Genomic DNA, 12,178 nt, shown 5'->3' with positions numbered 1-12,178 from the left:
GCCCCCACCCCACCCCCACCACCGACCAGGCCAGCCCAGCCCAGTTCCAAAATAGCCCGGGTGTCACTGTCCAGGATTCAGTTTCACCATCAGCCCTGTGGGAGGCAAAGGGCAGACACTCAGGGGCACAGCCAGGAGCAGCAAGACCCTGTGTCCCCCAGGCTGGGGGAAGGGGCCAGATTGCAGCTGGCCCAGCCCCCTCCTCAGACCAGCATCCTGTAGTCCTGGGAGGAAAGGAGCCCAAGGCACTGAGGATAATTCTAAGGGGGACAAGGGTCCAATACCAGGGAACCTGATATGGACATCAAGAGGGACCCAGGACCAACTCCGAAGGCAACCCAGGACCACCCCCAAGAGAGATTTAGATCCAAGTCTAAGGTGAACCCACAACCTAAACATCTTGGGGCCAGGCAGTGGAAGGGAGCAACCAGGAGCCAAGTGTAGGTCTCCCAGTCAGCCCTGCACTGGCCAACCACACTTGTGACAAAGTGGGTTCCTTGTCCAACTCTCATCTGGTCCAACCTGGCCCCTCCTGGAAGCCATCAACCTGACTGGATCTCAAGGATATCTTTAAGTGAGAGTGGGGGTCCTGTGAGAATCCAGCCTGTCCAGGGTCTTGTCCCTACCCTGGGGGACTGAGGAAATGTTGTCAGTGCCTGCTGCTTCATGCCCCAGGACTGGCTGCCCCAGACACTCCCTCCCACTGCCCCTATGTCTTCAGTTCAAGTACAAGTATGGACAGCATGTTGGGCAGGCCTCACGCAGGGGGAAGGTAGGCTTTACCTGGTGGCAGGGGTCTCACCCAGAGTCGAAAGAAGCTAGCATGGGGCTGGCAGGTAGGGTGGTGGTTAAGGGCACTGGATTCCCACATGGCTGCCTGCAGTTCAAGTCCTGTACCTGGAGGCTTGCTTTCTCACTTTCCCTCTCTCTCTCACTCTGTCCCTCTCTGGTCAAATTTAAATGAAAGAAAGGGAAAGGAAGGAAGGAAAGAAGGAAGGAAGGAAGGAAGGAAGGAAGGAAGGAAGGAAGGAAGGAAGGAAGGAAGGAAGGAAGGAAGGGAAAGGAAGAAAGGAAATAATTATTTAAATAAATTTAAAAAAGAGAAGCCAGCTTGGAAGCACTGAGGCCTTTCCTAAGGATGAGCTGGATCCCAGGGAAGCACTGCTCTTTGGGGTGCATGCCCTGCATGCCCACATTTGAGGGTTTGGGTAGCCAGGCCACACATACCTCATAACCTGGGGACCCCTTTCCTCAGTTGTGTCACCAGGCTGACTCCCAGCTGCTGGAATCATGAGTCAGAAAAGTGATCAGCAGGCAGGGCTCCAAAGCTGACTACGGGAGGGTGGTTCAGGCTGCTAGAGAGAAAGGCCTAAGCAAAGACCTAGAAGTTGGAATGAGCGTAGGAAGAGGATGATCCTCTGGGAGCCAGAAGCTGCTCTGTGCCTCCAGGCTTCACTACCATCCCCAAGCCAGCTTCAGAGTTCCATGTCCTCACCTTGCACATGCAGCCTCTGGTGAGTGTTCTCTTCTGGGTTGCAGACTGGTGGTATCTCATGTCCTCATATAGCAGAAAGAAAACAAGAAGGCAAGAGTCTCTCTGGGGTCCCTTTTATAAGGGCACTAATCCCAATCATAAGGGCTCCATTTCATAACCTAACAATCTCCCAGAGGCTCCACTTCCTAACACCATTACCTTTGGGGTGAGGATTTCAACATAAGACTTTGAAGAAACACATACATCCAGGCCATAGCACCAGTGTGGAAAAAAAGGACAGGAAGGAGACATCAGCCCCAGAAGCATGACTCCAGAGACCCAGAGTTGGTGCAGAAACATGTGTGCATGTGTTGTGCAGCCAAATATGTGTGCATATTTGTGTTTGCATGTGTACGTGTGGCATGTATGTAAGAGTGCACATGTATATGTGTTTACATAGGTGCATGCATGCATGGTTGTGTGTGTGTGTGCATCCATATGTATTTGGCTGCATGCATGCATGCTGCACATCATCTCAGAGCAAGGTCTTAAGAGATCAGTGGGAAGTTCAGTGCTGGCTAGTCTACAGGTTCTCTTAGTAGAAGCAAAGCTACTTAGGTCCCCAGGAGCCACCCCTGGCCTCCTGGCCATCCTCAACAGTTGCCTTTCCCACAGCATCCCCAGTGCACCAAGTCCAGTCTTTATTACTTATTTTTTTGTCTCATACACTTCTTTTAATTTGTAGGTCCCCTTCTTTTGTTTCTTACTTCCGTGCATATTTGTTAATGTAAGCAGGATATTTATCCTGCAGAGATTCCAGAGGTTGACTCTTGTCCAGAGCACCCCGGAGGGACATTCACACCATCCGAGGCTGCAAGACATCATGACTCAGTGCCTAGCCAATGGTCTGTCCCCATTTGTTGTGGTACTCTGCCAAGAGAACTTGTACTGAGCCAATAACTGGAAACCAGGGTGGGGTGGGCACAATTTGCTTAGGAAAAACAAATGTTGATTCTGTTTCTTTACTGTTTTATTTGTTGCTGTTGTTGTTTTGCTAGAGGGCATGGGTGCTTGCCAGATAGAGACAGAGACAAAGGGAAAGAAAGCACTCCCCATGGGCAATGATCATACCACAATCCTTTTTCCTTTATCCCTTCCTTCTTTCAGGAGTTTGAGTACACACACATGTGCCCAGTGTGTTTCTCAAGCTGCCAAGCCAGGACTTAAACAGCATGGCCATCCATATGGGATCCAGTTGCCCTAACCACCAGGCCATGGAGCCAGCCTGATTCCGTTTTTTTGAATGCCAGTTTTTGCATGAATTCCCTATTACTCATCACTGTCTAACAAGGGATTTTATATCTCAGTGGGCTGACAATCGGGTTTTATTTCATTGAAATTGGTACTCCAATAGTCACATTTGGACAAGTCTGCTACAAGGCTCAGAAGGCTGGAGTATACAGGGGACCTTGGCGCCTGCACACACTGCCCTGGACTGCAAAGTACCTGGCCCCCAACACACCCCATATATTGGGTTTGGTGAGAGAGGAGGCTGTGCTCCCAGCTCAAAACAAATCCCTCTACCTGTATGATACTGCATGAGGGCAGAATGGGAGGGAGAGCTTGTAGCAAGATAACAGCTCAGCTGCCCAGAATGAGCCAGGATATATACCTGTCATCGTGAGAGAAGGAGCACAATGGGTTAGGGGTGTAGAGGGCTCCCAGCACAGACCCTCCCGTCAGTCTAGTAATGGCCTCTGAGCCAAGAATACCTATGGCTCCCACTTATACTCTGACTCCTCCCTCTTCTACAGCTCAGCTCCACAATACATTATTATTAACCACGGTCACATTGCTGTACATTAAGTCTACATAAATTATTCATCCTGCGTAACTATTACTTTGTACCCTTTCTGTATACATCAAAGAAAACAATCAGCAGTTTGAAGAGACAACCTACAGAATGCAAGAAAATATTTGCAGACCATGTATCTACTAATGAGTTAATAGCTAAAATATATTAGAAATTCCTAACAACTCAATAACAAGGAAACAACCACTGTTTTCCAGCTGGAACCATGGAGGGCATTAAATAGAAGAAAAAGAAGGTTCCTGCTGCAGCAGAAACCCTTAAGAAAAAGTGAAGAAGTTTTGCAGAGCTGAAGATCAAGTATCTGGGAAAGAAGTTTGTTCAAAAGATGCTTCAAAGGGCAAGGAGGAAGTTTATCTATGAAAAAGCTAAGCACTATCATAAGGAATATAGATAGATGTACAGAACTGAGATTCGCATGGCCAGGATGGCGAGAAAAGCTCGCAACTTCTATGTATCTGCCGAACCCAAACTGGTGTTTGTAATCAGGATCAGAGGTATCAATGGAGTGAGCCCAAAGGTTTGAAAGGTGTTGAAGGTGTTGCAGCTTCTTCATTTTTGCCAGATCTTCAATGGCACCTTTGTTAAGCTCAACAAGGCCTCAATTAACATGCTGAGAATTGTGGAACCATATATTGCATGGGGTACCCGAACCTGAAGTCAGTGAATTAACTAATCTACAAGTGTGGTTATGACAAAATCAATAAGAAGTTAATTGCTTTGACAGATAACTCTTTGATTGCTCAATCTCCTGTTAAATTTGGCATCCATCTGCATGGAGGATCTGATTCATTAAATCTACACTGTTGGAAAATGCTTCAAACAAGCAAACAACTTCCTATGGCCCTTCAGACTATCTTCTCCATGAGGTGGAATGAAGAAAAAGACCACCCATTTTGTAAAAGGTAAAGATGCTGGCAACAGGGAAGACCAAATCAACAGACTTATTAGAAGGATGAACTAAGATATCTACCATGATTATTTTTTAATGGGCAAAGAACCTGAATAGACATTATTCAAAAGAAGACATATAAGTGTTCAACAAGTCTATGAAAAAATGCTTAATATCACTAGTCATGAGAGAATGCAAATCAAAACCACAGTGAGGTATTATTTCACTTCTGTTGAATATATGAGCTATTATCAAAAATACAACAAAACTACACACTAGGATTATTATTATGGGGTGCGTAGGCCCTGTCCCATAGCCTAGTGGTTAAGGCTGATCCCACATGGCCAATTGTGAAATTCTAATTCTGGCCCTGTAGCTTGAAAACACACCCAGCACATGTATGTGCATGTCCAAAATCCTGACAAGATGGAGAAAAGAGGAGGAAGGATTGCAGCCTGACCATGGCCCACCGAGGAGGGCTTCCTCTGTCTCTCCCTCTTTCTCTCTTTCTCTCCCTGGCAAGCACACCTGCCCTCTGGCTTTTAAACAAAACAAAACAAATTGAAAGAAATGGGGTGGGTATTTCTACATGACATACTTGTATGTTATTGGAGTTCTGAACACTAAGCATAAACTTCTTTGGAAGAAAATGTAATGAAGGACAAAAATTAGTTCCAGGAAAACTGAAAGGGTTAGAGAAACTGCCTGGAAGGCATTGGTCCTCCTTGTCCCCCTTTACACTGGTGACTGCCCCCTCCACAAGGCAACTTGAAGGTGGAGGAAACAGTCCAGCATTATCATTCAAGAGATAGAAGCCACTCATGGAGATGGGGGGAGGGGCTGAAACAGATTAATTCTAAGTAAAGGCTTCTATAAGTGATGTCTTTTTTTAAATGGAAGTATCTTCTTTCTTTTCAGTTGGGTCGAATACAAATATCCCACTTTGAAGTAAATGTTTTCTAGTAATACATTAAGATCAGATTTTAAGCAAAGTTAAAGAGCTTTTTTTAAATTTGTAAATTTAATTTTATTTTTCATTATTATTAAGTTATAATTTTCTACAGGGCATATGTGCTCATCAGAGACAGAGGAAAAGTGAGAATGCAAACCACCAGGTCCAGAACTTGAACTACAGTCAGCCATATGGGAGTTCATTGCCTCAACCACTATGCTACCTGCTGGTCCCAAAGTTAAAGATATTTAACAGTCAGCTCTAACTTCAGAAAAGAGAAGTCTTTTGATTTCCACCTTAGTTGAAAATTGGCTCCCTGGGCTGGCCCGGTAATGCAGTGGTTAAGCACTATGCATAGAAAGCCAGATCCTGCATGGCCTGCCAAGGTTCGAATCCCACTGCTATGGCTTGAAATACACTCTAGGTGCATTTCTCTGTGTTCTCAGAATCTGAATGGAATGGGAAAATGGAGAAAGATGTTATGATATGACTACATCATGTTCGGGGGTTCTCTCCCATGAAGACACATCCTGTAATGATGAAATAAAAATATTTTTAAAACAAGTTTATGTTGTGGAATGACTTCTGTAATGATATTCAGGTTCTTGGTATTTCAGCAAAGAATTGGGGAAAAAAAAACACACAAATAGTGAAAGAAAAAGGTAGTTTTATTTTTATTTATTTATTTATTTATTTATTTATTTATTTATTTATTTTTGGAGAGATTTGCACTGTAGGGCGCGTGCGCTTGCCAGACAGACAGCGAGAGACAGAGAGACAGAAAGCGAGAAAACAACACGCTGCAATCCCTTCTCCTCCATTCTCCTCTCGGGATCTTGGGCACGCACGCACACACACCCGGCGTGAGTTTTAAGCCACTGGGTCCGGGACGCGAACCGCAGTCAACTACGTGGGAGTCCAGCGACATAGTCATTACGCTAACTGCTGGTTCGAGAATTATCTGCCCCTGTTGGTTTTTCTATCTAGTCACATGGACCGATGCTCCATCCAGCCCCCTTCCCCACTTCCATTTTCTAGCTTTCTCCTGCCTCTTCTGGAGCCAGCACCTTTGGCTAGGGGTTAAAGGGAGCCAGATCCCATATGACTGACCTAGGATCAAATCCTGGCCCTAGAGACTTGAAAAACATGCTGGGTGCCTGTGTGTGTGATGGAGAAATGAAGAAGGGATTGCAGTGTGACCATGTCTGACTGAAGGATGCTTCTCTCCCTTCCCTCCCCGCCCATATCTTCTCTCTCTGGCTAGTGCACATACCCTCAAGCAATTAAAAAAAGAAAAAACAGGGGCCAGCAGATGGCATAGTGGTTGCGTCGCTGAACTCCCACATGGTCAACTGCAATTAGAGTCCCAGACCTGGTGGCTTGAAACTCTCACTGGGTGCATGTACATGTGTGCCCAAGATCCCAGGAGGATAGTGGAGGAGACGGGATTGTGGCATGGCCATCGCCATAATTTCTCACTTTCTCTCTCACCATCTCTGTCTCTTTCTCGCTGGTGAGTGCATGAGCCCTATGATGAAAACCTCTTAAAAAAAAAAAAAAGAATTAGAAGAAGAAAGAAAAATAAAAATTTGTCCCCTCATATAAGGTGGGAGAGGCCCAAAATATTTGCTGTTAGCCACAGCTAAAACTTGACAATAGGTATTTTTAGGGACCAGCAGATGGCATAATGGTTACGTCACTGGACTCCCACATAGCTGACCACAGTTTGAGTCCAGGACCCAGCCACTTAAGATTCATGCTGAGTACATGTGCATGTGTGCCCAAAATCCCAAGAGGAGAATAAAGGAGAAGGGATCGAGGCTTGGCCATCCCGCAAGGGGGGGGGGACGATTTCTTACTTTCTGTCTGTGTTTCTCCAGTAAGTGCATGTGCCCTATAGCAAAAAAAACTCTAAAAAAAAGGATTTTTAAAAGAAATCTGACATTTCAGCCATATTAAACATACATGTATATGTATATATGAGGCCTCCTGTAAAGATATGAGCTTCTTTTTTTTTTTTTTTTTTTGAGAGGTTTTTGCTATAGGGCACGTGCACTCACCAGAAAGACAGAGAGAGACAGAGAGACAGAAAGCAAGAAATCATCCCCCAGGGGGGATGGCCAAGCCACAATCCCTTCTCCTCCATTCTCTCGGGATCTTGGGCACACACACACATACACCTGGCATGAGTTTAAGCCACTTGGTCCAGGACTCGAACCACAGTCGACTACATTGGAGTTCAGCGACATAGCCATTACGCTAACGCTGGTCCCTAAGATATGAGCTTCTTAATCAACAGTATTTCTCCCTTCTTGAACCCCTGCTAACTACATATTCCTGTCTGCTATATTGATTTCTCACTTTCCTTCTCTCTCTTTCCTGTGAGCACACACACCCCATGGCAAAAATCTAAAAAGAAATTATAATTTTTCTGTATGTCTCACCTAACAGACACATTCCAAATTCCTCCTTAGAAAAATGGACCTTCTCTCTATTTTCAAAATATAAAATCCCGACCCTGGGGCTGGCAGGTGGCATGGTGGTTAAAGGCGCTGGATTCCCACATGGCCAACCGTGGTTCAAGTCCTGGACCTGGCAGCTTGCTTTCTCACTCTCTCTCCCTCTCTCTCTCTCACTCTGTCCCTCTCTGGTCAAATTGAAATAAACAAATGAATGAGTAATAAATAGAAAAGTTAAATAAAATAATTTTTAAAAAATCCCTGCCCTGTCTTTTCTAAAACTTAATAAGGACTTTGGCCATATAAAACAAATATCTTTGAATCTGTCTGTATTTTTTGTGTTTTACGGCATGTCTACACAAAACGAAAGCCCTTAAAGGAATTTTAAATTAGCATAGAAATAAATGAGTACTGGGAACCAGCAGTTAGCATAATGGCTATGTCGCTGGACTCCCACGTAGTCGACCGCAGTTCGCGTCCCGGACCCGGTGGCTTAAAACTCACGCCGGGTGCTTGTGCGTGCATGCCCAAGATCCCGAGAGGAGAATGGAGGAGAAGGGATTGCGGCGTGACCATCCCCCCAGGGGTGATTTCTCTCTTTCTGTCTCTATGTCTCTCTCTGTCTGTCTGTCTGGCGAGCGCACGCACCCTATAGCGAAAAAAACTCTCAAAAAAAAAAAAAAGAAAGAAATGAGTGCTCATAAATTATTTAAAAGTGCTAAAGTCATAGAAACTAACCTAAACGTTTTTCAAGTTCACATGATTTTTAGCAATCTTTAGTAAATAAAAATAATAATGGTCAAATTAAAACAGACATGTCTGTGTTAAATATAATGTACACATACAACTTTAATATCTATTAGATGTTTTAAATCACAAAAGTATGAGTTTGACCTAAGAACAAGTGTGCAAATAAAAATGCAGTGCAGTATCCATTACCTCATGTGTATCAGACACAAAAGCAACGCAAATACTCACGTATGTACCTTTAATGTTCTTGCTTTTAGGATACAGCACTATAAAGTGGTTAATAAAAAAATAAACTTTCTCACTGCAGAGAAAGGAAAGAATATTTTATTGCTGGTAGCTGTGCCTGTTTAAAATTCTTTCTTTCTTTCTTTCTTTCTTTTTTTTAAGCTGGCCCTGTGGCATGGTGGTTGGGAATACAGATCCCACACAGCCAACACCAAAAGCTATTGGTACCAGCAGATGGAAAAACATTCCATGTTTTGGCCAGCTTAAGGCAGCCAGATTCCACATGGCTGAGGTTAAGGCAATTAGATGCACATGGCCAACCCCACAATTCAAATCCTGACCTCAGTGGCTTGTAAAACACAATAGAAGTATGTGTGCCCCAAACCCCAACAGGGTGGAGAAATGAAAGACAAAGAATTGTGGCATGACCATGCCACACTGGAGGGTACTTTCTCTCTCTCCAGCTCTCTCTCTCTCTCTCTCTCTCTCTCTCTTTCTCTCTCTGGTGAGCACATGCACCCTCTGGCAAATAAGAAAACAAACAAAATATGCCAGGCACAAAATAGAAAGTAAATAAAAGTCTTTCTTTCTTGGCCACAGCAAAGAAAAGTAGGGAGGAAGGGGCGTATGACTTGATAGCCTTGTGACTGCTTGTACCCTACTGGGGGGTGTTTGCTCTTTCCATCACTGTTGCTATCAATCACATATACTCTGGCCAAAAAAGACAAAAACAAAAGATCCAAGACCTATCTATTCTAATCCTATAAGGGACACTGTAATTGCAACAAAAACTTTACTGAGAATGTAATTATTAAACACTTGTAAAAATAATAATAAAATACAAGTTAAAAATAAAAAAAAAAAGATTGGACCAGTAGTTGGCGTAATGGCTATGTCGCTGGACTCCCACAGGTTCCCTGGCTTAAATTCACAGTGGGCATGTGTGCATGTGTGCCCAAGATCCCGAGAGGAGAATAGAAGAGAGGGGATTGAAGTGTAGCCATTCCCCCGGGGGTGCGATTTCTCGCTTTCTGTCTCTCTATCTCTCTCTTTCTAGCGAGCACATGCATCCTATAGCAAAAACCTCTCAAAAAAAAAGTATAAAAAACATTGACTGAACATATTATGTGCACATCCACAGCTGTCCTTTATATCCATTTAAAAATTCAAGTAAACATTTCAAGTTTTGATCTTGCTAAAATACTGATGAAAATCTTACCATACTGTAAAATATTGTAAATGCCAAAATTTCAATTAAACAGTTTTTTTGTTGTTGTTGTTTTACAAAATACCATTCAATTATAGAAATTACCTGGAGCAAAGAGGTTTAGCTGTCCCCTGACTCTCATCTCACTACAAAAATATTTCTTAGTGATTTTTTAGAATGATGTTAGAATTAAATCTAAAAAACATGGGACCAGCAGATAACGTGATGGTTACATCACACTGTACTCCCACATGGCCAATGGTGGTTCAAGTCCTGGACCTGACAACTTCAAACTCATGCCAGACACATGTGCATGTGTGCTCAAAATCCTGAGAATGGAGAAGAAGGGATTGTGTTGTGGCCATTTCCCCCAAGAGTGATTTCTTAGTTCCTGTCTATTTCACCCTCTCCCCTCACCCCCAGTGAACATGTGTGCCCTATAGCAAAAATCTCTCTGAAAAAAAATTACATCTAAAAAACAAATTTTTCTAAATAATATTGGGATATGCAATGGCATTCATAATTATGTTGAAAATTGATTCAACATCAGAATGAGACTTGAGATTCTCTAGAACAAATCTTCAAATCCTCATGAATCTTCAAAAGAAAGTGATACATGACAGATTTTCAATATCATGATCAAAACTTCACCAACATACTATTCACATATATCATGTGATTGTTAATATAATTAATATAATGTTAAGATAATAGGAACAATCATAATAAAGAAAGAAACAAGTAGAATAGGTTTTGGAACAGTGGCCACAATAGAATAAAGAACATTGGTGATAATTAAGCATGTCCTTTCAAAAAACCAGTAGAGCAATTTTCAAATGTACACAACATAATGAAAAGTGTTGAAGAGGATAAATAGGTTTATATTCTTGATTTGAGTATTGTCCACCATATACATGCCTTTAAAAACCAAACTGTATCTAACAAAGATGTACAACAATTGTATGTAAATCAGAAATTACAATAAAAGAGAAATAATTACTAAGGCATTTGCTCACCCCAGGTTTTATAATACCTGATTCCCTTATCCTATGTTCCAGGAGGAGATTGGAGGAGAAGAGATTGCATAACTGCCATCCCCCTAGGAAGTGATTTCTCACTTTCTGTCTTGCTGTCTCTCCCACAAGCACACATGCCCCATAGCAAAAATATCACTCTAAAAAGAAAAAGAGAAATTCCTGCAAAATTTTTAAACTTATACCCAGACCACATCTCAGGACAAATAAAAAGATCTAGAAGATGAGAAGGATTGAGGCAGCAGTTTTAAGGCTCCCCAAGGTGCCTGCAATGCATCCAAGGTTGAGAACCTCTGGCATAAGCCACAGCTCAAAAATGGGGTGCAGAGGTCCTGCTTCTGAGATGGCAGTATAAGGAGCTCTGCTCAGCCATTCTTCAGGAAAAAAAATAATAATTAATTAAATTAAAAAAAAAATATATATATATATGTATATAAAACATGGAAACTGATTTTTTGTATTATAATTCATCATAAATTGTTGTAAGTTCATAAAGCAAAGGAAAAATCATTTATTGAGGAAAATCTACTAACACTTGGTAAGAACAGTGAGTCTGTAGCACTTTAGCCAGTGTCATCTCTTCCATGCCTGGCAGCTCAGGCTGATGGAATCTCCATTCTAGCTAAGTGTGGCTAACAAGATGTAATTCCCTTTTCTCTCAGCCCCCTTGTCAAGAAATACAGTATCTCACCAAGAGGGGTAGGCCATCAATTACCATCTTCTCAAACTCCAAGCTGAAGATGCTAAATTCCTGGTAAGTGTGACTGAGAGTTTGAAGCCACCCTAGACATTCCAGATTGAGAATATTGGGGTCCTACATACCCTCACACTATCCTACAGAGCAGAGGTTCTACACTGAGAGAGAAAAAAAAAAAAAGACTAGAGGCTATCACTACCTAGAATACTTAGAGGTTTTGTCAAAGAGGAAAAGCAACCCATAAGAACAGAGAGTCCCGAAGATCTCCTAGAAGGAATGAACTTTGTTTCAAACAATTTGGGAAAGTTCAAGCCTAAGGGTGCCCTTGGAAATAATAGTTCCTCTTATTTAGGACCTGTTGTCTAGCCAAGCTAAATCATGAGCTAGCTAGTTCACCAGAGAGAAACATGGACCAAAACAGCTAAAAAGAACCTCCCAGGATCAGGGGGAAAAAAAAAAAAAAAAAAGCAACTCAAAAAGTGCCACTGACGGGAACCAGCAGTTAGCATAATGGCTATGTCGCTGGATTCCCACGTAGTCGACCGCAGTTCGCGTCCCGGACCCGGTGGCTTAAAACTCACGCCGGGCGCGTGTGCGTGCGTGCCCAAGATCCCGAGA

This window comes from Tupaia chinensis, unplaced genomic scaffold (genome assembly GCF_000334495.1).
Source record: "Tupaia chinensis unplaced genomic scaffold, TupChi_1.0 Scaffold000197_1, whole genome shotgun sequence".
Taxonomy (NCBI): Eukaryota; Metazoa; Chordata; class Mammalia; order Scandentia; family Tupaiidae; genus Tupaia; species Tupaia belangeri.
This window is presented reverse-complemented; position numbering follows the sequence as displayed.